General features: G+C 36.5%; 1 protein-coding gene across 2 annotated transcripts in view; it reads right to left on the bottom strand.

Annotated features, from left to right (window-relative positions):
* Nucleotides 1-27,897, bottom strand: part of ccbe1 (collagen and calcium binding EGF domains 1) — a 57,752-nt gene that overhangs the window by 24,415 nt on the left and 5,440 nt on the right. The gene's annotated exons all lie outside the window — the stretch shown is intronic.

A 27,897-nucleotide genomic window follows, 5' to 3' on the forward strand; every position in this document is an offset into this window, starting at 1 on the left:
TATTCTGGGTCATGTGTGTTGAACAGAAACCCAGTTTGTAAAGTTTCCTTGAAGTTTCCCAATTTGACTTTCTTTTTTCTGGATGCAACTGACTGCGTTGGGTAAAAATAGTCATTCTTCCTCCATTAAGCAAAAAGTCGCCAGAAGAGGCCTGACTGAGGATTCCTTGGTACATTTTCAGGGCTGGGTGCCAGGGCTCTGAGCTTTTTTGTATCTGTTTAATTTTTAATCATGTCTGTTAAATCTGCTCTGTGCTTTATTCACCAATGTATCTGTCTTTATTGCATACACAGTAACTTCCTGTGTTCAAACACATCTGACCCAATTATTATCTGGCATTGCAGAAGTATTCATATCCACTCAATGTTTTCAAATTGTGGGCCCTACAATTAAAAAGTTTAATGTATGTTTTTAGGATTTTATGGTTTTACATACTTCTATTCATCAACTCTCAGTAGCCTCTCTGTCTCTGCTTAATAGAAGCATCCCCACAGCATAATACTGTGACCTCCATGTTTCTCAATGGGAGTATGTGCTCAGGGTGATTTGCAGTTGTGTCATACTTTTCCTATTTTTATTTGATGGACTAAAATGTGCTCCCTGAGATCAGAGTTTGAGATATTTTTTTTTATGTATCCCTGCTTTGGTGTTCTCTAGGATTTTATCTCTCATACGACTGACTAGCTTTCCTTGGTCATCTTGATGCTGTCTGTTCACTGATGTTCTTTAATACACGTCTGTGTCCTTAGCAGAGCAGCTGGATTTGTATAAAAATTAACTTACACACAGCGGCCTTCTCATTTAGGTGTCTTCAGAATGCAGCTGGTTGCGCTTACATTTTATTTAGTGTATGTCGAAGTAAAGTGAAAGGTGTAAAAAAATGTCACCACTCTCTATATTTTTGTACAAACATAAGTTCTGTTAAAAAAAAAAAAAAAAAAAAAAAAATTATAAAAACAACGTACTCCTTTTCCACAATCTATATCCACAGCCTATGTGCTACTTTGTGTGGGTCTATCAGATAAAAGCGCCCCAAAATACATTGAAGCAATTTGTCATGACATGATAAAATCTGAAAAAGCTTAATGACAATAAATACTTATTCAACATAATGTACACAATTCTAATAGGCTTTTCTTTTTCCTTTCAGCAATTTTACTTTGTTTAAAAGTTGCACTTTTTTCACTGTAACAAGCAATTACATATTTAAATGCTTCTTTTGTCTGTAATGTGTATGTAAACATGCAATACTTTCCATGTTGCTACACTGGTACCTAACCTTGCAGGTTTTGAAGCCCTTTGATTTTATTATGTTTTATGATATTTGCAAAGGGGTATGTCTCTTAACCATTTGATTATTGACACTTGCTCATATTTACAGTACAAGTACCATATTAGCACTACTAGACAAAATATGTCTATGTTTAAATAAAAAGAACACACAAAGGTACTGGAAAAATACACTAAAAACACACCCTCCTTAGAGATTGTACTTTTACTTTCTGATTGTCAGCTCTCTCTATATAAAATCATCAAGTCCAGTATTTTAATCACCATGAGTCATGCCATCAGACAACTTTAATAATTTTGTTCAAAATCAGCCCAGCAGAAAAGTGCTTACAGGTGCTTGTTTTAAATAGATGACAAAAGTGTCCAAACTGTGAAGTCATTGCTAACATGGTGCCGTCATGGTCTCTTTGATAACAGGGTAATGCTAAACAGCTTTACTCAACAGCAGTAATGATGATAGCACCGTTTATTAGTATTTTTCTGCTTACAAGGAGAAGACATTTAAATTGAATTAAATTGCATACCGATTAGCTGCACGAATAGAGAGGGTGTGACTTTTATTTGACAAATACAAATGCTGACATGCTGGTAAGGGTGGAGGAAGCTTAATGTTACTTTTGCCTTTTAAAAGGGAAATGTTGTCATGATTCGTTCACACCGACACATGTTCGCCACATGGTTGCACCGCAGAAAAAGTCATAGCACTCAGATTCATCAAAAGATTCAATTACATTATTGGATAATTTCAATTGACAGAAATCATTCTGATGCATCTAAGCAAGACAGATTAGGCTGTCTGCAAGGCAGACCGTTGAACAACCGCAGACATATGTTTAATATATTTTACTTGACAGAGCAGAGATACCAAACTGACCTTCTAACGGAGGCTTCTAAATAGAGGTATGTCAAAATTATAGTCAGCTTTTCCTCCCTCTACTTTTAATCTAAAAGACTCACTGAAGGAGGTAAAGGTATCTGATATGAGTGCCTCCTGGATACCTCATTTTAGAGGCTTTCAGACAACATCCTGCTGGAAGAAGTCCCTTGGGAAGACCGAGAACCTGCTGGAGGGCTGCTTAAAGCGTTGCTAAGGGGAAAAAAAGATACCTGGTCTTCTCTCCTAGACCTTTTAGTGCTATGGCCAGATCTTAGATAAGTGGAATACAACAGATGGATGAGTAGATGGATATTTTCAATTGTATGTGTTTATTAAATAATCTATATCAAATAAGCAGGGGTTTTGTAATCTTAAAAATGCATGCCCAGTTGCAATTGTCATAAGACAGTTCTCTAATGTTTCTAATTAGTCAGTCTATAAAGCATCCTGTTGCCAGGTGTAAGTTGTACAGAATGTTATTTATTTGACAATACATTTCAATTACATGGTTATGTGTTTTTATTTGCCAGTGAAATGTTATTAAGTATTTCTTTTTCAGAATTGCTGATTCCATCATGCCTGTGCAAATTCTCAGTTTCCCGGGTCATTGCAACAGCAAACAGGCTTAAACTGGAGGCAACCGGACTTTCGCTCAGTTCTTTCTGCTAACGTTTTGACACCTATCCAGGAGTCTTTGTCAATTCTGGTGGCTCGCACTTGAGCTACATGATGGAATGATGATTCCATCATGTAACTGATACAAGTGATTGTGTTGATTGTATATATATATATATATATATATATATATATATATATATATATATATATATATATATATATATATATATATATATATAATTATTCACCTTCAGTCAGAGTGAAAATCTCCTGAAATGCTCCACAGCATGATCTACAGACTTGATTTTTTCTTTTGCATTTTAGCTGCTGTTAATTGTATATTTTCTAAATTGGGTATGAGGGAATAAACAACTCACAAGTTACACATGGGCTTAATTCAGCCAGGGATGTTTAAAGTTAAGAGTTAAACAATAATATCAACAGGGGAATTTTTAAAAACATTGAAAAATTAGACATGTTTCTCTTTTAGCGTTTTCTCTTTTCTTTAAACCATTTTACTATTTATAGTGTTACCTCATGTAAATATAGAAGTAGCAGCTTAATTATCTGAAGGTTTGAAAGACCCCCTGCTAACTAAGAAATAAAATTGTTTTTTGTTATTTTTATATTTTAAATCTATGTATTTGGTCATTTTCATGATTCACAAAAAAACATAGCCCCTCCAAATGTATTAATTTAAATCAAAATATTTTAAACATTTCCTTCCTTTCTCTACTTCATGTTTGAATAGCAGCCTGCAAGGAGTCAGGATTTTAACTTTGCTTTCAGTACTACTTTCACGATGGTTGGCTGCAATTGACTTATTTGGATTCATGCCACCAGATTTATCTAAATAAAATGCCACACCATAGATCTTTGAAAAGTATGTAGCCACTTTAGTATGATACATTTCTACATTAGTATTACTACTTTAGCATATTATATTTAAGTATGCAAAGAATAAATAGCAAACAAGCAATCTGTCGTTTCCACTGTGGGTGGTCACTCTTCAAGCAGACATTTACCAGAGACCTGAGATTCACTTCCTATACAGCATCTTGTGTTGTTTATGAGGATCAGGGCTTTTCTGGACATCCAATGTTTCTAGGATATGCTGCCACCTCCTCCAAGTTTGGGGGTCACAGTGCTGAGTGCTTCGACGCCCAGTGGCATCACTGTAGCCAAAACTTTAAACAGGTCTCCATCTTCTTTTTCTATCCCCTGGTGTTTCATAAGATTTTCATGTTCTGCTTTTAATCTTGTTATTGCGCAGGATATGGCAGTAAGAAATGTGTGGACCCCACGTCAGAGTTGACTTTGGATGTGTGACCCATCGTTTCTAGCTCAATAATATCCCCCTGAGGACTGAATGCACTCATAGCAAATAATCGACTTAGCAAAAACAAACAGGGTTAGCTTAAAAATCAAGATAAAAACAAACATCTATATCCGCTTCCATAAGATCACGCAAAAGACAAAAGCATCCCAGGGAAACTGGATCCAGATCTGTGTGGAACTTAATTGTTGCTGCAGTGTGTGTCTATTAAATAATTACACAGGGAAATTGTATTTTGTTCTTATCTTATAGAGCTGTTTCTCAATACATTACTACACAGATGACTTTAAATTGGTTTGATTACTTTGCACATTACATAGCTTTTTAAATAGAATAATAGTGTTAGTTTTTAATTTTATTAGGCTTTCCATTGGCAATAATTGACTTATTTCTTCCATTACCCTTTGGCTAACCTCCTGTACCACATCAATCCAAAGAGAAATTAGACAGTAGCTATATGACCTGTACATAAAGTTAAAACAACAGCATGACTAAAACTGTTGTGAAGGTCAATACACCACACTTGATATACTACAAAATGTCCAAAAGGCAAACTGTTTTTCTAGTACTGCAAAACTGTGAAGTTTGTACTCAAACCCTTTTATTCTTTAAGCTTTAGCTAAAATTCAGTCTAATCAAAAGCTTTCAAAGGTCATCTGTTGGTAAAGAGAGTCCAACTGTGTGTAATTCAATCTCAGTATAGATCCGCTGTTCTCTGATGGCTTCAGAGGTTTATTAGAGAACATAATCAAGCAAAGATCATCATGAAGATCAATGAATAAAGCAGGCAGGTCAAGGATAAAGTTGTGAAGCAGTAAAAAAAAAATCAATACAATAACTTATTTTGGTTCATCAAAATATGCCAATAAAATAATAGAATTTAGTGGCCTTTATGTCACAAAATGTGAAAAAGTTTAATATTACTACTGTTGTAATGCACTGTGACATAGATGTCACGTTTGGGTTGTTAAAGATGAAAAGCTCTTCATGTAAGAACAGCAGCAACGAAGCAAAAGAAAAAAAAACACCTGAGCTTTAATATCCAGAGCCTCAGGATCTTTGCTAATAATAGCTAAAAATAAATTCCTATTTGTTCATCTACCTCATGCTAATCAGCAAACAAACCCAAAACACATGTGGATTTCATTCATATTCATGAGTTAAAAGAACAAGCGGGAAAGATTTCCCACACGCCTTCGTGACTCTTTTCTACGAGAATATCAATGAGCCATGTTTGCAAGGTCACACATCCACACGCTGAGGAGCGGCATGTTGTGACTGACATTTACTTTCAGACAAAGAGCGCTTGCACTTGTTCGGTGTGCAGGACATCACAGAAAATCTGTTTGTTTTGCCACCTGTGCCTTTTTTCACCCCAAAGGTTACTTCATTTTACCAGTGACACGTATCACTTTACACGGGCCCCTTGAAATCTAGACATAAACTAGTCTGACCTCAGTTGCCTGGGGTGAAGCATAAGCACTTTAATCACCTTATAAACAGAGGCCCTCTTCTGAAACAACATGGTGAACCAGCTTGGCCTGAACCTGTCTTGAACAGAACTTGGTAATTCCTGCTGACATGTAAAGCTAAAGTGGAGAAGTACTCTGAATTTACAAAAAGCAGAAACCAGATCAGGATGAAAAGGCTTCGGAATCGATTCAGCCGAGCATGTTCTCGTTTCTAACAATTATACATCTAATCTAAAAGATCACAAACACACAGCTGTGACACAACACAAGCAATCTGTGCAGAAGCTTATTTGTGTAGCCGTTTCTACCCAATAACATGTCTGCATTCCACACATGAGAAGACGTTTTATTTAGTCTGAAACAACTTGCTCCGACAGATCAGAGTTTTGACACTGAAAGTGGTAATAAACATTAGAAAGTATTCAGGTAATGATTATTTTTAGTGTTTTCAGTTCACTGTAACATGAATTTATTTCAGTTTCACAGAGCTGGCAGAACAAATAAAAACTTGAAATACATTCTTCCTATTTTTGCACATTTATAAATAAAAACACAAATAATAAATTTCAAGGTATTTTTTTCCATTATCACAGAATATGTTTAAAAGAAAGATAATGTTTAATCTCAATAAGGCAAATAAATGTTAAGAATTAGGTAAAAAATATATATCATATTAATAGAATAGATAAATCATACATATTGTGTGCAAATTCAACACCAACAATATTATAGTTTTTTTTTAAATGTGTAAAAAATCTACAACTTGCTGAAGATAATCCATTAAGTGTGGAACGAGCAGCAAAAATGCACGTATTTACCAAAAGCACCATTATTTGTTTTATCACTAGAATAACTATCTGATATAGTCACAAATTTGACACCTACCCATTGTTAAATGATGTCACAGGGAAATATGTGTGCAGACCCAGTGCATTAAGCATCGGGACCTTGGTTTTAACGGACAAAGACTGTAAACTATTTTCATTGGCTTAAAAATATACAGTGAAGGTTTGCAGAAATTTTGTCTCAGCTTTTAGCAAAGTAGACAGTTGCTGAACTCAGACAAAAAGCCTCATGTTGTTTGGCAGTCCTGCAGACTGAGAGCAGACCTTTGGCTGCAACGCTGGTAGCCAATGGCATCTGAGAAATTACAGACAAGTTAAATAGATAGGCCAGACTATTTTGAATATTTGCATGCAGTGAATACAAATAATTTAAACTTTTCCTTTTTAAAGATGTTTTAAAGTCTAAAATAAGAGCTACATTTAACACTTGTTGCCATTTGGTGGTCAAAACATCCCTGTTAAAACTGGTGTCTTGGATGCTGTGGTCTTTGAGTTTTAATATTGTGGTTATTGCAAATGATTGTAGTGATAATTTGGTTTTAAAATGGTATTACAGACCATAGCCCAAGGTAATTGTATTTGTACAGGACCATTCAAACACAGGACAAATCAAAGTACTTTCAAGAAAATCAAAGGAAGACATTAAAACAGCGATCTCACTGAGGTGCGCTGGTAGCTGCCTACCAGTATCAGTCAGACACCGGTAGGCAGCTACAAGAAGTATCTCACTGAAGTTATTTAAGCCAAGGAGAGTTAGCTTGGTTTTCCTGAGCCAAAAACAAACAACAAAAAAGAAAAACTGAAAAAAGAATACAATCTTCTTTTACATATTTTGTTTAATTACTAAGACAAGGTAAATTTTTGTGGTTTAAATGTAATTAAATTAAAAAATTGCCAGGGGTTGATAAATATTTGACATTAACATATTGATTGTGCATCTGCATGTGAACATCCCTGAATATGTCCGAACTTTTTTCACACCACTCTGCAGAAGACATTCTTTGTGTATTGATGAGAGTGTGAAAATGTGACTGTAATGAATGCTGGTGAACCCGATATTCAGCTAGACACAGAGTTACGTTTTTAAAAGGTTTATTGTGACAGCTGATAACCAAAGATTTCTAGAGTTTAAAGTCTGACTCTGTTTCTTCTCTTTCAACCTTAGTGCTGAGGTCTTTAATCGCATTACACATTCTGTTTTCAGAAACATTAAATGGAGATACCCCAGGTTTGCAATCTAAATAATCTGAAATAAATTGTTCTACAGGAAACTCAAAATTAATTTAGTGCTTTGATTTAAATTATTCCAAATGTCTCTAAAAAGTTGGCTCTTGTTTTTGCATGCAAGATGCTTGGATGGTTTTTAGTTAAGCATTGTGCAATTCCTCAAATGAACAGCATGTTTGCAAACAAACATCAGTAAAATCTGATGCTTTCTCAGCTACTGTAACTCTGCCTAAATTCTCTTTCAGTGTTCTCAATCTTTATATAACATTGTTCATTACTGGCAAAGTCATGCAGTGAAGAAATCCTAAAACTGTTTAAAAAAAAAAGAAAAAAAGATTTATTTAAAAGTTACAGTCTGGAGCTGGCAATCATAGGAGAATAACGGATGCACCATTCATCTTCACAAAACAGAGTTGAGAGAAATATTACCTGCTGGGACACGCTGACAGAAATAATTCTGGCAACTTAGCAATCAGCCATCACAAATCCTGACGTTGGTGAAGCAAATCATTAACAACTGGGATTTGAGCAAAAGTTCAAGGTTAGAAAGAGCAGACCGACAACATTTGTTATCAATTTTTAAGCCACACTTTTTGTATTTTTTAGATGTTTCTCGATAAACTACAAGATCTCTTAGGAGATTATCAGCTGCTGAGTCGAGAGGCACAATTTCCTCTTATATAACAGAACAAAAGAAAGTATTTTTATTTCCTTTCCTTTGAGCCAGAGAAATTCACTCTGTGCCTTGAACTTTTCACTAGAGATAAAATGTGAGGTGACAGTTTAGCTGCTGCTCAGCCTGTTGTGCACCGCTAAAATACCATCTGGATATGATATCACGATACAAAGACAGAAACTGAGCTATGTCCCCATCTGTTCAAACACAGTGAAACAGTCCAGAATATATTAAACACCAAAACAAGTAATAAGGGAGACAATAAAGACAATATGCAGATATGCAGGGGTGAAAATAGCGATTGGACATGTCAATGTTTTTCTCTGTAAATATATTTCTAATGAGGCTAATAGCATCTAATTCATTCCAGATGCCGGTAACAACCTAGGTTATTCACATATACAAAGAAATCAAAATACATTAGTCCATTAAATTAAGGTATGTGGAATAAAGTGGAATGGCATGATGACATTTATTACTTAGTGGGAAAGTATTTATTTCTAATGATAATTTCAAGATACCACCTATATGGAGAAACCATTGGCATGCATTGCTCTTGTGTAACTTCGTCTGCAGTCTTATCCGTTCTTTCCATGGTTTTTAAATTGGATTCAAGGGTGACTGACTGGGCCATGTAGCAGCTTTATTTTCTTCCTTTGAAACCAGAGGAGAATCTACTTGGCTGTGTGTTTTGGATAATTATCTTGCTTAAAAATACAGCCTCATTTCATCTTAAGATTTTTATGAAGAATGCTTTAGCATTTTTCTCCATTCATCCTTTCTTCAAATCATAAGAAGTCTGCAATTGCCATATGCTGGAAAAACAACCCACTTCATGATGTCCTCACTCCGAAACTTCGCTTTGGAGGGTGATGAGCCGGGCAAACATGGGTTATGCAGAAACAGAGCTAGAGTTTAGTCTATTCTGACACAACCGTATTCTCTCAGTATTTCTTCGGCTTGTCTAAATATTCAGCAGCAAACTTTAAACAGGCTTCAACATGTTCTGTCTGCAGCTGTGAAGTCTCATGAAATAAGTTTCCATAGAAGCCATTGGCATTGGGTGCATTAGTTACTATTTTCTAGAACAACTGAACAACTCCACAACATTCTGAAGAGCTTGTTGAGTGGTTCTTGGCTCTTGGACAACCTTTCTGATTTTCCTTTAAATTGCTCTGTCTTTTAGCGTTTGGGTTTTGACCACAACAGAAGCTTAGGAATTCATCTGGACCCAATGTCATCAATATGTTTCGCACAACTTTAAACTTTCCTGAGAGAGTTTTTTGCTTGCGTCCTTCATCAGCTTTTTCCTGTGTGACAGCATGGTGATGAAAATGCTTTTTACCCGTCATTAGTCGAGACTAAACCAGCCTGCTAAGGACTGATATTTAAAATCTAACGGATTTTAGCTGTCTTGACTTTCTATGCCTTTTAGCAGCTTTTTGTTTTTTTCTGCTTATCCTCTAATGTCTAATAAAGTGTCATTTCATGTTATTACACATTGAATATATTATATTTGTATTGCTTTATGTCTCAATTAAGGCATGACATTTATGTTAGAACATTTGGAATTCAGAAAGCTTTCTGGATGGGAAGCGAAACGTCTTCAAAAAAGTCCAGTTATTTTGTTTTTTAACTTTTTGGGAATTTATGTTAGAACCCTCCTTTATAACAAGAAAAAGATTGACTTGTTAAATCCTTATCTTTCGTACTGAGTGCATTATGATTTCCTCACTCCTCAGTGTGTGTGTGCTAAGAAACAAATGTAGAAAACCACATGCAGATACAAGATCAACCTATAAAACCTTTTGGTTTGGATGACTGTTCTGGGAATTCACATTAATATAATTTTGAAGTAAAAAAATCATAGTGGAAGTCTGATAATGCAAGTATAAAACTCCTATTGCATGCCAGAATGACTGCAACAATGATTGGTTGTCAAGATAAACAGGAGATAAAGTTGAGCAACACATCTGTAGCTCCAGAATTAGACAACTCAACATTACATTTGCAGACACATCTGCCAATGCTGCATCCAAAGAAACCATCCCTTGACAAAAAAAAAAGAAGAAAAAACTCGGCACAGGGAGTGCATCGTCTGAATGCCTGAATACCTTTGAGTGTCTCAAAACTCCCGACTCTTAAGAAACCTTGGAGAGGTCATCTCTTCAGCTAAAAATACATCACTCAGAAATGGAAGTACATTGCTACAGATTATAGTTTTTGTGGCGGCAGACCTTTACTGAAACAGAAAATGTTTCTGCATAAACAAACTGTTGCAGTTAGGATTTTCTGTCAAGACTGTTGCCACATCTCTAGAAATGATACAGTAGTAATGTCAGAGATGTATCTCTTGGCATGGTATACAAATAAACTTAAAACCAAGGAATATAACTGTTTAATATTGGTGTGGTGGAGGTAACTACAACCAGGTGTAAAGAAAAAAGGCATAATTTAAATGTACCATGACAGCCCAAAAACAATTAAGCTGTTTGACAAGTTTAGTCAGACACACTCCAACAGATATTATCATTATGGGGTCCTTAACTGAACACAAGCTGTCAAAATTAGGTTTGTGCTTGTAACACATTAACAGATTAAAATGTCAAAAGGCATCCGGGAAGACATAGATCCACACAACTTTGCTTTCAGACCTACTATTGAAAAGGGTATGTGTGTTTCTAAGAATATACAAACTGCTGGAGCCCGCTATCTTGCTGTAGTTTGCCAGCCGCTGGCGCCCATCAGCTGCAAGAGCCCGCCAGCCACCTCAGCCCACTACCTTACTAGTTCCCAGCCCGTCAACCACCGGGGCCCACTACTTCACTAGTTCCCAGCTTGCCTGCTACCAGAGACCACCACCTTGGTAGCTGCCAGCCCAGCACCCACTGAACCCCCTACCTAGCTAGCCAGAGCCGCCTAGCTATCAGCATCGGGATTCTCACAGCCACTGTCTGTTAGTAGGTGGGCTGGAACAAAGCTGTTAGCTCACTCCAAACGCCTTGTTACTGTTTTATTTTCCTCCTCAACATATATTTTTTTCAATGCTCCTTGCATTCTTATTCGTTCCATGTGGGTCAGTACTGTTGAACCATGGTAGTGGGGTACATAGACATGCCCCCGATCCACCATTGGGTCCATCCAGGTCAGGGATCTGCACCTGGTCATCTGCTGTTGATAAATTGGCCCTACATCCACCGTTGTCCTACTGTCACACAGGATTAATTTGTGCAACACACATAATGCCCCTTCGTTGACTTTAGAATTTCCAAAACTGATGACAAGGAGTCCATTTTAAAATTACTACAAAACTGTTTTATTCTTCTTTGACTATCTGGTGATGTTCAGCCTAAACCGACTCTCAAGATTATTGGCACCCCTGAATAATTTCAGACAGATAAGACCGTGGCATCTTAAATCTAATATTGCAAAGTCTCCTTCCTAATACTGAATATGGTAAAGATTTGGGTACAGACAGCTGAACCTCATATCATTGTTTTGCCTGAAAGTTGGTTGACTAAATCAGTCTCAGATCATGATATTCCTATCAACAGTTACAATGTTTTCTGCTGTGATCATCCCAGGAAAGCCGTTTATATAAAAAACAAGTTTCAAGCGACTCTCCTATCCTCTGTATCTATTAGCAAACAGCTTGAATTTTGGCCATTGAAACCTGAATTTCAGCAGAGTCCATTACAGTAATGGGCTATTATAGGCATCCCTCCGCCTGCAGTGAGGCTCTAAGTTCTTTAAATAACTGTGTCACTCTCAGGGTTAAACTCCAGTGAGTTTGTGTCGGAGGGGGATCTAAACCTTGATTGGTTGTCATCACTCTCTGACGGCTTAAAGTCTATCCATGATTAACTGAATCTGGGTCAATTAATCAACAGCCAAACTCGGCCTAACTTAAAATATCCTCCTAGATTATTTCTCTTTGATCTAATAATAACAAATACCGCCCATAAATATAGTGATGCTGGTGTTTTTGGGAACGATCTGAGCGACCATTGTGCGATTGCAGTGGTCACAAATGCTGAACTCCCTGAAACTGAACCACAGTTTCTTCTTGAAAGAGACTTTAAATGTTTTCCTTAGCAGGCTGTTTGGCATGACCTGTCTATTTTTGAGTGGAAATGAATCTCACCACTTGATGATCAGTTGGCCTGGAATTTTTTTCATAATTAATTCTTGAAGCTAATTCATAAACATGCCTCCTCATGTATGTTTAGGATAAAGGGGTGAAATAATCCCTGGTTTTCCACTGAAATTGGAAACCACTTTAAAACAATTTAAAGATCATTCCTGGACCAAGGCTCGAAAAACAAAAATAGAGGCCACAAATTGTACCTCCTTATGATCCCAAAAAAATTTGGGACGTTGAGGGATGTAGTGTTAGTGCTTTGTCCTCTAGTAAACTGTCTAACCCTAAAGTCAGAGCTTAGGCAAACTTGACAGCGTCACACTTTTTCTATTATTCACACAGTAATTAAATTTTTTTGTGACAAATTGCTGTTATAAGCTGTTCTCTTGTGGATTGTTCTTTTAATTTTCAACCTGTGTTTTTTAACGTCCATTGTGTCCTAAAGAAATTGGACTCTGTTCTGATATTTTACTTGTATTTTTAAGCTAAGCCTCAGCACAAACCTTACTAAAATTTGGCAATCAGTATTTGTCCTTCCACTGCTAAAAGGAAGCAAACATTCAACTGAATGAATATAAGACTATAAGGGAGTTTTCAGATGAAACAATATTTTGAACCGTCTTTAGTCAGGTTTTAGGAAGCAGCACAGCCCTGCTACTGCTGCACAGAGCTGTTTTTGAAGCATTGGATTCAAACAAGCTTTACATTGCCCTGCTAATTGAACTATCCAAGGCGTTTGACACTAAAGCATAGTCTCTTGAGGTCACAAAAGCTACAGTACAGGATCTGTCCTAAAATGACCCTAAAGGGTTTTAGGACCGATCCTGTGCGCAATCTACATTATTGATCTGTGTACAAACTTATCTAATGCCTCCAACCATCTTTATCAAGAGGATTCTGTAATTCACTGCTGTTCAAATTCAGTCGCACACAACCTTTTGAATTTCTGCGGTCTGTCTTTAATGTAGTAGTTAAGCAATTGAAATCAGTTTTAAGCACTGAAAAATCATAATTAATGTTTTTTAATCAAATTAATCTGTTTCCTCAGAGGACATATCAACAATTAAAATTGGCCAAGGTAAAACTCTCGATCTATAGTAACCAATTACAAGTCCCTTGGATTAATTATTGATGGAGAACATCCGTTTAAAGTTCAAATTAAAGTTCATCAACAATTGATCTGCAAATTAAAGGTGACGCTCAGTTTAACAAGTCACGTTTCACCCTCAGAGCTCAGACACTTCTGATGACAGACACTGTCTGGCACACACACACACATATATATATATATATATATATATATATATATATATATACATATATATATATATATATATATATGTGTGTGTGTGTGTGTGTGTGTGTGTGTGTGTGTGTGTGTGTGTTTCAACCAGGTGCCTATAGTCCTTGATTCCGGTGTACCAGTGTGCCCTGAGGTTTCTCACTAGTTGTTGCCTCACCCACCACTATGGAACTGCTTGCTAAAGCTTGCATGCCTTCCTTGAATGTAAGGCAAAATACTCACTGGAAGATTTTGGTTTAGAAGATTTTGGTTTACAAGGCTCTTACTGGGTTGCGTACAGATGGCTTTGGCTCCCTCTGCTTGGAATGACCTCCAGTCTGAACTGAAACTGTCAGAACTTGTTTTGCTAATGGCCTTCCAGTCTATCCAAAGAAACCGACAGCTGAAACCCATCAAATGTTACTGTTCAAAAAGGTGTTACTGTAACAATAACTCTTGCATTTTATTTATCTAATGGTTTACAGTTTAAATGTTTTGATGGTTGTTTTGTTCTCAGTGTCTGTCTTGTCCACCGTGACATGTACTGCTGCCTGTCAGTAAATTAGATTATTGCTGAAAAATTTGTCTGTTTCAGTTATGGAATTTAAAAAGTAAAACACATTACTTAGGTTCCTTATACACATATATTTTGGATCTTTTATTATTAAGATCCAAAATATATTTTTGGATCTTAAAAAAAATATAAAAAAATATGACATGGCTCCCCATATCATCAATCACTGGAAACGTCCCACTGGACTGCAAACAAACTGGATTCAGTGCCTCTCACCACTTCCTCATTCAGGGAACTTGATTTGCAAATCAAACGCTAAATTTACTTTCATCTGAAAAGAGAACTTTGGACTGATCAACAGCCCAGTCCTTTTTCTCCTTAGCCCAGGTAAGATGCTCCTGACTTTGCTGGTTTTGAAGTGGCTTATAACAACAAATACATCCACTTTATGTCATGTCTTTGACACATGTGAATGTTGTGGTTCTACAGCTCCTACTCCAGGTGCAGGTGAATTATCCCCGGATTCTTGAATGGGCTTGACCTCACAATCTATGTTGTGATTATATTTGTTGCTTCTGCTCCTTTTCTCGCCATACATTTTCCTACAGTGCTTCGAGTTGTTAGTATGACTGGAAAAGCGCTATATAAGTTTGGTCCATTTACCATTAACACTTAACTTTCAGTAAATCCAATTTCATATTGGACTCGGTGAAAAAGCAGGTTGTATAATGTCCTTTTGATGCGTATTTTCCGCATGGAGTTTGCTAGAGACTGTCTAATGGACCACTGTCAAGTCAGAAGTTCCCCTTGTGATTTTGTAGGCCAAAATAAGGCCATAACATAACATTATAGTATTGGAAACCCTTTTTATTGGTTCTATGTAATATTAAAAACTTTCAGAGAAACTACATTTTTGGTTTTCCTTTGTTGTAAGCCATTTACACTTTCAAAATACTTGGTAAAAAAAGTACACTGAACAGCACAACATTTAACAGATTTGGAATGATGTGATATACCTGAGGGGCTTTTAGTTTACTCAAAGAAAAGCTGGAAATAATTCCAGGGCTACACTGAAACATCTCATCTAAAAACAAACTATTTAATTGGCTTTTTACCAGAAAATTGCCAGCATATTCTCCTTAAATAAAATCATCTGTGCTCCTTTGAAGATTAGCTGAAAAAGCACATAAGTTCCCGAGTGTTAGAGAACATAAGTGTGGTCAGAGAAATGACCACGTTCCCCTTTGATCAATAATTACCATAACTAACTGGTTATGACCGTTTAAACTTGGAAAAACACAACGACTTGACAGAATAACCCATGACGGGGCTCCCCATGTAAAAACAGAAATTACAGTTTGAAGTTGTTTAAATTCACCGCTCAATTTATTGTTCCTACTTTGAAACCGATTTGCTCTTGCCCTTTTGTTTTAACGTCGTCTCTTCTGACACAATGGCGACATAAAGACTCGGTGAGAGCAAATCATTTTAAAGAATGTGCTGAGTGTGAAGCAATACAATTTATTGCTGGGGTTTCCCTGAAACCCCACAGTGGTGGTCAGTCATCCATTTAAAGTAAAGTTCAACATTTTTAGAGGTGCTCTCTTTTTTCCACTGGGTGGTATAAGAGATGTTTTTATTTCACATTTAATATACATTAAAGCATTTTTTTTCCATTTACAGAAAAGAAGCAAGTAACATTCAATACAAGTCAAAAGGTTGAACACACCTTTGTTGTTCAATGGCTTTTCCTTATTTTAATTACTTTCTACATTGTAGATATATGTTGAAGACATCAAAACTATGAAGGAAAAATTTAGATGTAAACAAAAATTACAAAATTGTAAAATAACTCGGAACGTATTTTTATTTTAGAATATTTATAATACAATCCGCCCCTCCCCCTCTATGAACTTCCTGATTTGGTTTTAATACAAGCTAGAAGGAGTTCCCCGAGATAGCAATAGAAATAAAGACAAACCACTGAATGAGAATGTGTGATGTAATAGACATATCGCTTGAAATGGCAGATGAAATGGCAGATGTTTGAAGGCAGATATTGTTTAGCCTTGTAAAGTCTCACCTCCCGCGCTATGATTGGTACAGTCTATTTTAGAGCGGAGAGTATGGAGCCTTTCCAGACTGACTTTTGCCCCGTGTACGTCAGTCGAGCTGGTCAGGCTAGATACTGTCATCAAAGATAGCTTAGGTTCTCTTTGTCCGATATCAGCATGTGTTTGATGATTTTAAACATTCAACTATAACAAAAAAATAAATAAAAAAAGAAGAAATTTGTACAGTGCAAAATAATCCTAACAGCACTGTAAACATGGTATCCACAGACACATTTCTTAGTTATTCACAGTTATTCAGAAGTCAGAAAATGTCTATAAGAATATAGTTATTGGCCTAAACCTACCCATATTGAATCAAAGAGCAGCATCTAAAAAGGTCTGTGCCACCACAAACATTCAGAAGGATGGTACAGGAGTTTGAAAACTGCAGCAAGGAGAGGCATCTTGTGGTCTCCAAGTCTTTAAAACATGCCCATGCCAATTAGTTTGTTATGAAGTATAGCAGGCTTTGGGAGGCATCACAGTTCTTAGGTTGTCCTACCATCAAAGACAAATAGATGTAGAGTTTGATCATTTCTACAGGGACTTTAAAAGGAAATATTAGCTTTGGTCAAATAAAAGCAGGACTGTACATTTTGGCTACAAACCCTTAGCCTGGTCTGGATTTAAACAAAGGATGAATGTGCATCTCTTGCTCACTGTTTAATATGGTGGAAGATGAGTGATACTGCGGCCTTTTTCTCATCCCAAGCTCCGTTTAAAACACTTTAGTGAACTCTTTGTTATACCAGTAGAGTTTAAATAAAAGTCTTGTGGTCATTGGGTCCTTTTTAAAAAATATGAGAAACTAAAGAAAGGGTTTACCAGATAAAAAAACAAACCTTCTTCCATGAAGATCTACATTTTTGAGACTAATACAATAACAAGTCTGTGGAGTGAGCTGAGGGGAAGTGCACATACCAGAGGAACCAGGATTCTGGACAATCTAAAGAAATTTGGCAAAGAGTAATGGATAAAAATCCATCTTGCTTTAAGCAATAACCTTGTGGACTGTCATAGGATACAGCTAAGAGCTGTTGTACTGGTGAAAGAGTTACATTAAGCACTGAAAGCAGTGGTACCAAAAACTGTTGTTTATGACAAAAAACTACATTCTAAAACTTTATTTTGCCCATTAAATAAAAATAACATAAACATGGATATATCTCAAATGTTTGTTATAACAATATGCCACTTCGAAAAAGAGATCACTTTCTTTCTAAAACTTTTAAATGTCTTTATCAGAATACTAATATTAAAGAAGGATATTCTGTATTTTTTAATTTAAAGTAACTTACTTTAGAGTCAAGGATATTAAAACAGAACCAACCTGATTCAATAGAAGCAGCCCATGCCTCTAATTCTATCAAACTTTTTCACAGTTGGTGTTCCCATCTCAAACTAATTAAAGTTGACTGTAATTCCTTCTACTGAAATATTAAACATCCTAGACCTTACCATATTCAATCTATTTTTTCCCCAGTGTCACAGTTTAAGTTAAGCTCTCATTGCCATACAAAGAAAATCTGCATTTAAAAAGTTACAGACAAGTGCGAGCTGTGTCTGATGTCTGCTGTGAAACTGATTTCTCAGGAAATTATTCAGAGCACCGCTGTCTGTGGGCTGTTACTGTAAACCACCATGAGCACTTCCATGTGAAACTAATGCAAGCCAGTCTTCACAACAGAAAAACGGCCAAAATAACAATTATGAGTTTAATACTGAGGGTCAAATGAAGGCACTGGACTTCTACTTCAAAAAGAGCTAAAATATGTTTATGACCATTAGTAATTGAAATTCCTTTTAATTATTCACCAATGATTCATATCATGTGGATAGATGATAAGCTCTCCTTCAATATACATGTTACTGTTTTAGTCAAGAAACTTAAAGTCAAACTTGGCTTTTATTTCAGAAACAAATCTTGTCTTACTTTTAGAGCTAAGAAGAAACTTGTGGATGCTAATTTTCTGTCTGTAATTGATTATGGAGATATATTGTACATGCATGCCACATCTTCCATCTTGCGTCATGTTGATTCACTTTACCAAGCATCACTACGATTCATAACAAATACAAAGTCCCTCACTCACCACTGCATTCTTTATGATCTATTTGGTTGGACATCACTTAAAGTTCGTAGACAACAGCACTGGTATATCTTTATCTATAAAGCTATACTTGGTAAACATCCACTGTACCTCTGTGACCTCCTCTCTGTCTGCTCTGGTACCTATTAGCTACGCTCCTCAAAGTGGTTGCTTTTAAAAGTGCCAAGAGTTGCAACCGAATTGGGAAAAACTGTCTTTTCTTATTCAGCACCTTGGGGTGGAATAATCTACAGAAGGAGCTAAAATTAGAAACCATCATGTCCATTAATGACTTCAAAACTACTGTAAAGAATGTCGTGATGGAGACAGTTCCTTGTTTTTATTGACAGTCTCATTGTGTTTTTAACATTTATTATTTCGTTTATCATGAAAATGTAACTCTGTGTTTATTATGTATGCATTTGTTGTGATTTGGCTGCTACCTATCATGATTTGCGGAGGCTGTGGACCCAAAGTGCAGCAAGAGCGACAGCGAACCATGAAGAGTAATATAATTAATAACTGAAAACTTGAGGACAGTGACAGATTGACAAACAGGGCAGAACGTCAGGTAGCGTCTACAGAGAATCCAGCAACTAATGAAGAGAAAACAGGAACTTAAATACGCTGGGAAGGTGAGTAACCATCAAAAGAAATACACAGCAGGGGAGGCATCTAAGGTGGGAAACTAGGAGGGCATGGACCACAGGTAAACTATACACAAAACAAACACTAACTAAAAGATGCCCAATCCAGGGAACCTAAAAACTACTAAATAACCTTAGGATTGTGACGCTACCTTAGCCAGGTCTCTCTTGTAAGAGATTCTGAATCTCTATGGGACTTCCTGCTTAAATAAAGGTTAAATAAAGAAAAAAAATATGATCCTGATATGAGAGCATGATAAAAAAAATTAACTTAACTGAGGGAGTTCTGTATATGCTATAGATGCTGTGCATTCTTCTTTTGTGACATGCCAATAGTGAACCGAGGTTCATTATTACATGTTTTGTCTATGTGAAGATATTGGCTCTCGCTGTGATAATCTTACAAATGGTTGCTGGTGTAGAACGCGACCTGAGTGATCTGATTGTGCTAAGTGTGAATCCACTGAAGACAGAAAATGTAATTTGTCCAAAAACCGTCAGGAATGGCCTGAAACAGCATTAGTGAGAAACTCTCTTGAACGTTGAGCAGTTTGGCACTCAGTCCGTCCTGAGGCTTTTTCAAGGATTAACCACTAAGGGCACACTACCCCCTGAAGCAGGAGAGTTACTGGGTTGGCTACTGGTTAAGAAAATAGTTAAAAAGCTAAATTTTCTGTTCCCAGAGCAGGCGATGCTGTCAGCCAATTCAAAATGACTCCTAAACTCCATTTTGGAATATGCTGAAAATAGGACTTTTTCTTCATAAAGGTTTTGCTTGTTGGAATCCTCTAGGGTTAATTTCAGGTCGTTATCCGTACCTTACGTATATAGGCAGTGGAACAAGCTTTCTGATTTATTTTTACCATTTTTTTGAGCTGGCTTGACCTGTATCAGCCACTGAATTGTAAAAGTACTAATGTAATAGACAATATCTTTCCATATGTCGAATGTCCAGTTATATTTCTGAATCCACGTACATAGACCAATAAAGATGAATCAGCAAGCTTCTGTTGTTGTACCGTAGTGCTGTTTTACCGTTTAAAATATCTGGGCACTGATGCTGTGTTTTGTAAAGGCTCACATTATTTATTCTCTGTTTCCTCATACTGCATCCATTTAGTCACACCAGTGAGAATAAAGACTTTGTAATGGAAATAACTCATTTTGATGTCCGAATAATATCCTAATCCAAGTGAAAGGAATGTAACTAAGATGTCTCAGAAGGATCAACAGACCATCTGATGATTGCGCAGGGGTTTTTCTAGTCCAACCTTTGACGTGGCTAAGCATTTATTTGCACGCAATGCAGATAAAAGTGGTCCGACTACTGAAGAAGAAATGTAATATCAAGTGCCCACGCTAAGCTAGTCTATGTACATCCTACCAGGTCAGCTGAGTGACCCACACCATTGACTTTGGTTTTCATTGGTTCTTTAAAATTCTAGTCAGGGACATGATGTGCTGCCTTTTGAGATCTTTAAGCTTACATCATAATGATTAACTGCAGGTAATTCATTATTTGTCAAAGAGGGCAACTACTTTTGTCAATGGAGCCTCAATAAATGAAATCCTCATTCAAACATTGCTTTCTTACATTCAGCCACTATGCTTATCCTTGTCTAATGTTAAAATTGGCCTAATGATTTGTAATTATGAAAGAAAAAAAACACAGAAGAAATCTGTAAGGTTGCAAATACTTCTTCATTGCACTTTAAGTCATTGAAAAGAAATGTGTTAAATACAAGACAGGTTTGGGCCTTAATTGTGGATATAACCATTACATGAAATTTTTTTTTATTGTTTTCATATGTTCCAATGACATGCAGTGGGTGAGGTAACTAAAATATGGGGCATGTTAGCCCACTTGAGACTCTATGGTTTCCATGTTAGTTTAGTGCCAGAGTGAAATTTTATACAGTGCCCAGGAGCTCCCCACAAACATTTGTCAACAGTGGTTAACTCACGTTATAATTTAAAGTAATGCTTCATAATGTGCGGGTTACCTTACAAAGAAAAACACTTCCACTTTCCTCAACGCAGAATAGAGAGCAAAGAGAAGGAGGACGAATGCCAGAATAATTTAAGCAGATTGGCAAAATGCAACTCTACAATTAAAGTATAGCAAAAACTTGACAGGTGGACTAACATACCGATGGTGTTGGTAGTAGGTAATATCTAGAAAATGGACTGTAACTGTCCCACAAACATTGTAATTCAGCGGTGAATGAGCACAAATTCTCAAGGGAGGAAGAAACATCTGTGCTGCTAAGAAATACCAAACATGAGCTGCCTCTTCAAAAATCTGTTATTAACGTTGAATGCTCCATCTGTTTACAATTTGAAAATGACGGATATATAGAGATGTGTGTTCACTGGTGCAAGTAAAACATATCCTTCAGCTATAAATGCTGTCCTTTAGGGCTGATAAATTAGCTGCTCATTATTTTCACTAATGGGAGTATAAATTAAGTCTTCAAACGTCTAAGTTAGAGATGAAAAACAAAAGGATTAGCAGAAAGAGTGTATCAAACTTACAACAAATTGCAGTGTAAATATAATTTTGTGCCAACTGTAACTATTGTTTTAGTGTATTTGTAATATATTTCAGGGTAGATTAAAAAAGTATGTTTAAAGCAACATAGGAGCAGCTCTTGGATAATCAGAGTGAGAGAACAGAGGCAGAAAAAGCCCAGTCTGTAGACTACTTATCACTGCATCACTTAACCACTGCGAAACCACAGCATGACCAAAACGTGACCACACAACAGTCCTCGATGGAAAGAAACAGATGGTTTGATGGGAGTCAGCCAAGAGAAACAAGAGCGGGGGTTTTAAAAAACCAAAATACTCCCTAAAAAAAAGTTGGGCGGTAATTTAAAGCAAGGATAAGTGCCCGTGACTTTAAAGGTTCAAGCTGAACGTGAAACGGTGCATGGAAGGTCTTAAAATGATCGGGCAGATCTTACAAATCATTTTGTGTGAGATGTATGACGTTCTAGTGGTTTCAAAACACATATTATGGCCAGAACAGTGGGAACAGGCGTTCAGCGGGAAAAAGCAGAGACACAGTTCCTTAATCCATTACATCCTGGAATACCTTCCTGCACAAGTGTCTGCGTCTTGAATATTTCCGACAGTTCCTCCAGATAATTTACACCTAAAATCGGAGAGTGATGGTGCAGAAGCAACTTCAGGCATCTAGACACAATGTGAAGCATTTTGAACGCTCTATGAGACCTTAAAGAGATCAAAAAATGCAGAAAGTTAAAAAAGGAACAACAACAAAAAAAACAATTACACTCTGTATTGTAATGCCAAAAAAAGATTGTTTATAATAAAAACAGATGATGACAAAATGATGGTTCTAATTGTTAACACACAACAGCAAAGCAAGATAAAAGGTCTCCCATTCCTAATTTATGACATAACATAGTGAAGCAATAAAAAAATATATGACATAGTGGAAAGATTTAAAACTCTGATTTCTGATGAAATGTTGAATTTATTAGGAGCAATAAATCAAAGCAATATGGCTGAAGAGACAGGATGTTTGCTAGTGATTGTGCTCTACATCAGTCATCAGAGAACACTCCCTAACACTAACAAGTCCTCCCCTGCTCTGACCGTCATAATTTACACTCAGTGGTATTCAACTCAGAGCAGAGGAAGGATGAGTTGCTGGATCATCTACTAAAGTCTTTCCCTCAGGATGATTAAACGGCCATTTCCCATTCAGCGTAATGTAGAATCAAATTTAACGCTAAACATAGGCAGTAAAATCAACCTGCGCTGTTTATGTTTGGGATTCCTAAATTTGTTTCGTGTCAAGCCATCATACCTTTCTGAAATCTAATTTCCAGAGTTTAACAGGGATGGACGGATGGACAGATTTATTTTTCCATACTCATCCATACCTGGAGAATACTGTCATATTTTCTAGATGATTCCAGACTGGGTAGGAACCCTGAGTGTTGTTGCTAGACAGGAAAAATCCTGCAGATTTTACAGCACTTTCAGCTTAATGCATGACATGAATGGTGACATTTTACAGCCGTTAATGAATAACTGGTTCTAGGTGAAACTACAGTAGCAAAAATCTAATTATTGCTTTAGGTTTGAAAAACTGAGATTACAAGAATAGCCTTTTTTCACAGTAATAATGTATTTACAATGAGGTCTAAAGCCATGTGCAGCTGCAAATATGACCATCTGTACAAAAGTATTTTTAAAAGTGGGACATGCACATGGGCAGACACAGGGACGATTCATCAAAACACTCATTGAACAAAAATAACCACACAAGAAAGTAAGGCATACAACAACATGATTGTAACTGTATGCTCATTATAAAGCACCAAACACATTTACAAATTTTCATGAAAATAACAGTAAAACTACTGAAATGTTTAAAATAATGATTTTTTTTTATCGTGCTTTGAGAAAGGCGTATAGGTAACTTTTGTGTATTTTTAGATAGAAGACAACTATTATAAAAACACTTGATACCTTTACGAATTTATCTAATTACAACAAAAAGTCCAAGAAAAAGGAAAAATCTCAAATGGCACTCTCTAATCAAATGAGGAAAGACTATGTTGTCCATCAAAGGTTGTAGTCGAAATGAGTTGCTAGTTAATGTAATGTTGATTTAATTACAGAGATCAGAATTTGTGCTAATGTGTGTAGTCCAACAGCGTCGCTATTTATAGACTGATGGATTTATAGGCATGATAATGTGCTGAGGCAGGCACACACTGCTTCCAACAAACACTACAGTATCAGTTGTTTCTACAGACATCCACGTCTTAAATCTTCTCTAATGGATGAGGGGAAATGTATGAATCTGTCACACAATACCACTGCATTAGCCACAGTTACCTTTAGACTGTAGACTGTGGCTTCTTTTAACCACAAATATGATCACTGTTTTAATCCATGACTTTTAAAAAGTGTTTTTTTCCCCTAACTAGGACGCTTCTCTAAAAAAAACCTACCGTAAACCAAACCGTTTTTACAGACATGGATAAACATTAAAACAGTTATTTATATGTAAAAATAGAGCTTGGACACAAACCGGTTTTAAAAGAGGACAATGGTCCAACAATACATAAAAACTACCTGGTGCTTTACCCGCTTAAGACTGTAGAGATGACGGTGAACTTCCCACTATGCCTCCCCTCACCTACCTCAACAACATTATTTCTGCTGTGGATCGCTTTCACTTCTTAAGAACGGCCGTTTCCCAGGACCTGAGATGGTCCTCAGACATAGACGCTGCTCAGAAGAAGGCCCAGCAGAGGCTGTACTTCTGAAGAAGTACAGCCTACCACAGGTGTGCTGGTCATTAGGCCTGACCTTCCATCCATCCAGGACTTGTATAGGTCCAGGGTTAGAAAAAGAGCATCAAACATCCCTGCAGACCCATCCTGCACACAGACTGTTCAGACTTTTACCTCCAGGTCAGGGCCACAGAGCACTATTTGTTAAACCAGCTGCTCCAGAGGCAGTTTCTTCCCCCTGGCTGTCACTCTGATCAACACTTATCAGTCGGAGTACCCAGATTGATAATGTGCCCAATCCTTTTTATTTGCTTAACATGGGCACTTGTTAACCTCCTTATTTGTTATCAAGCATATATCCATATTTCCAAGAAAAAAAAAAATTATTTACCTTTTCTGAACATTTTTCTTAAATGTCATCATTAAGAGCAAAGTGGACTTGAAGTCAGATTTATTGTTGTATTGGCTATTAAAACTGGTTCCCTTCAGATGTAGTCTAATCTCAACTATGCTGGTGATTGGTGGACTTTAAATGACCTCTACCTAATAAAAAGTGGTTAAATATTAGGCCAGAATAATGCCAGAAGCTTCAAAAGGTCTTCAAAAGGTGTTTGGTCAAGGTGCAACTTGCTATGGTTCATTTAACACAGTAATAGTGGGGATGTATGTATATAGCATTTAAGCCTATGTGTTTAATTAATAAATGTTTATACTCCTTATAAACTCTATATGAACAAAAATATTACAATAACTTCAGACTTGTGAGTCCAATTCTTGTTTTTTTGTCTTTTAAATCATTGGGGTTACTTGCTCAGTTATTATTCTGAACCTGAAAAATAACAGTTTCAACAAAACTATTAGGAGTCCCAAATTAAAAGTTGTGTTCTCTATTTGTTCTATATTTGCAGCTATGAAATTCTCATTTCATAGGTTTCAGACAACACATTTAGATTTAAAGCAAAGTCCCTGCTAATATTCAGGACACATTGACTGTTCAGCTTTCTGAAACAGCAGAACATCCTTTGAAGATTCAAAGGTGAAATCCACAGCCACAGTGGTGACCGCGTATTTTGTTCTTCATCCTCTGCTTAAACCCATTTCTCTGCAATGTTTAACAAGGCTTAAAACTGTTCCTTGAAGGGTGGACTTTAATATATTCTCCCACTTGATGCGCAGCAGGGCTTAAATCAGACAGAATGAGATTGCCCGACACAAGAGTTGACCTGGTCGTTTGTGACTTTACATCCTTTTAATGTTTAACTGTGTGGGAGCTGTCACTGAAGAGCAAGACCAAATGTTCATGTCAACTCCTTAAATCTGCAGAACAATCTCCACACAAGCAGTTCACTCCAGTTGAAAGCCTTCATATCCTCTTTCTTACCGTTGATACAAAACAGATGTTGATGCCAGGTTTTTTTTTTTTTTTCCTGACAGGACATTATGCATCATTTCAAAGACGCGGTTTCTCTTTGTAGAGTGTTTCTATACATATAGTCACTTATTCCACACATAGTTCCTTAAAGTGGTAACATTTTATAGCATATTATTAACAGAGATACCTGTATTGATATAAAAAAAAATCATGCCCACAACTTTCACTGCACTTCTAAAAGCTTTTCCTATCACTTCGCTGAAATGAAAAACTAAAGCTTATTTTGGACTGGCATGTTTTTTTAGTGGTTATCTCAGTAAAGTGAATTTATTTAAAGATTTGTTTTAAGGGTTATTGAGAAACAGCTTTGGCTAATTTTATACTCTTTCCTCACATAACTTGTCAACTGAATCATGATGAATTCCTGCCTTTCAAATGCTATAACTACACAGCTGAGAATGTTGCCACGGCTCAAAATAATTAACAATTTTGCTCACTTAAATGCGACTCTTGTGTATCAAACTTAGGAGATTTTGGATTCTTTTCAAAGTTTTTCGGGGACTCTGAATCTGATTAGTCAAGTCACTTGACTTCACAGACGTGAAAGTATTCATACCCCTTAATAACTGCAAAAAGTTAACTAAAAACGAATACAATTTTCTTGAAATTAGTGTATTTCTCCTTGATTTCAACATGTAAAAGACTATTTGCCAATGGAATAAGATTTCTGCACTTAAAATAGGAACAATTCATTGCCATCATGTTATTTCAAGAGTAGAATTCCTAATTGTCTTATTTTAGGGGTAAAACATACTCATTCCATTGGCAAATAGTCTTATTTAGCTGCTCAAATCAAGGAAAAATACATTAATTTTAAAACCTTTTTAATTGCTTTTAGTTCCCTTTTTCCAGTGAAAGTGTGGCATGCATTCTATTCAGCCATTTTACTTTGCCACCCTGAAATAGAATCCCGTACAACCAAATACTTATAAAAGTCAACTTAATTGTAAATATCCAAGTTTATCTCAGTACAAATACGGCTGCTCAGTGAAGGCCTATTAGTTAGAGAACATTAGTTAACAAACGGTATGATAGAGACCAAGGAATACAGAAGACAAGTCAAAGATTGTTTAAGTTGTGTAGAAATTGCGGAATGCTTAGGTTATAAATCAATATTTCAACCCTGAAACATCTCACAGAGTACTGTTCAATCCCTCATATGAAAATACAGAGTATAGGACAGCTGCAGACTACTAAGACAAGCCGGTACAACAGCTCCAGAGATCCACAGCTCAGGTGGAGAATCTGTTGACAAGACAAGTAATAGCCACACTCTCAACAAATCTGCTCTATATGGAAGACAGAAGAGAATAAATGAATCACTCAGATGGAACCAAAACCGATCCTTTGGGCTAACACACAAACATCGTGTAACACTGCACATCACCCAGAATGCACTGTTCTCACAGAGAAACATGTTGGAGACTACTTTAGCAAGGCACTGTAAACAGCAAAAATAGAACAATTCACTATCTGAACACATAATTATGTATCAATGTCATGAATATGTCTCTACATATTAATGTTATAGCCTAACTGATCAAATCAGCCTCTCTGTGAATATACTTTTAATGAATTCACTTTTAATTTCCCATGACACAACAAACACTCAAGTTAAAAAAAAGAATGCGGCATCTATTCAAGTGACCTATCACATCACTTATTGTCCATGAAGGAATAATTGAGTGAGGCTTTTGTTTCATGATATCATGTCAGAAGGCCCTGCATAGAAGACCCTCTTTCCAAAAAAAAAAAAAAAAACCTGGTCTGAAGGATGCCAGACACATACTCTCTATAAATCTGGGCCCACTCTTTCTTTTCCTCCAGAACATTTGTATCATCATCAGACATGCTGTAGACCAAGAGTTGTACACAGTCTAACCGGGGCATGCTGAACTCCCTCAGAATTGCCAAAATGTCTTTTATAGAGTTATGATCACCAGAGGAATGATGACGGCAAAAAACAAAACAAAAATAAGACGACGTAGTGTCCAATGCAGAACAATATTTGAATTGGTACACTGAGAGGAAGTCCAGCTGAGACAGCCACTCCAAGG

This window comes from Fundulus heteroclitus, chromosome 8, assembly GCF_011125445.2.
Source record: "Fundulus heteroclitus isolate FHET01 chromosome 8, MU-UCD_Fhet_4.1, whole genome shotgun sequence".
NCBI lineage: Eukaryota > Metazoa > Chordata > Actinopteri > Cyprinodontiformes > Fundulidae > Fundulus > Fundulus heteroclitus.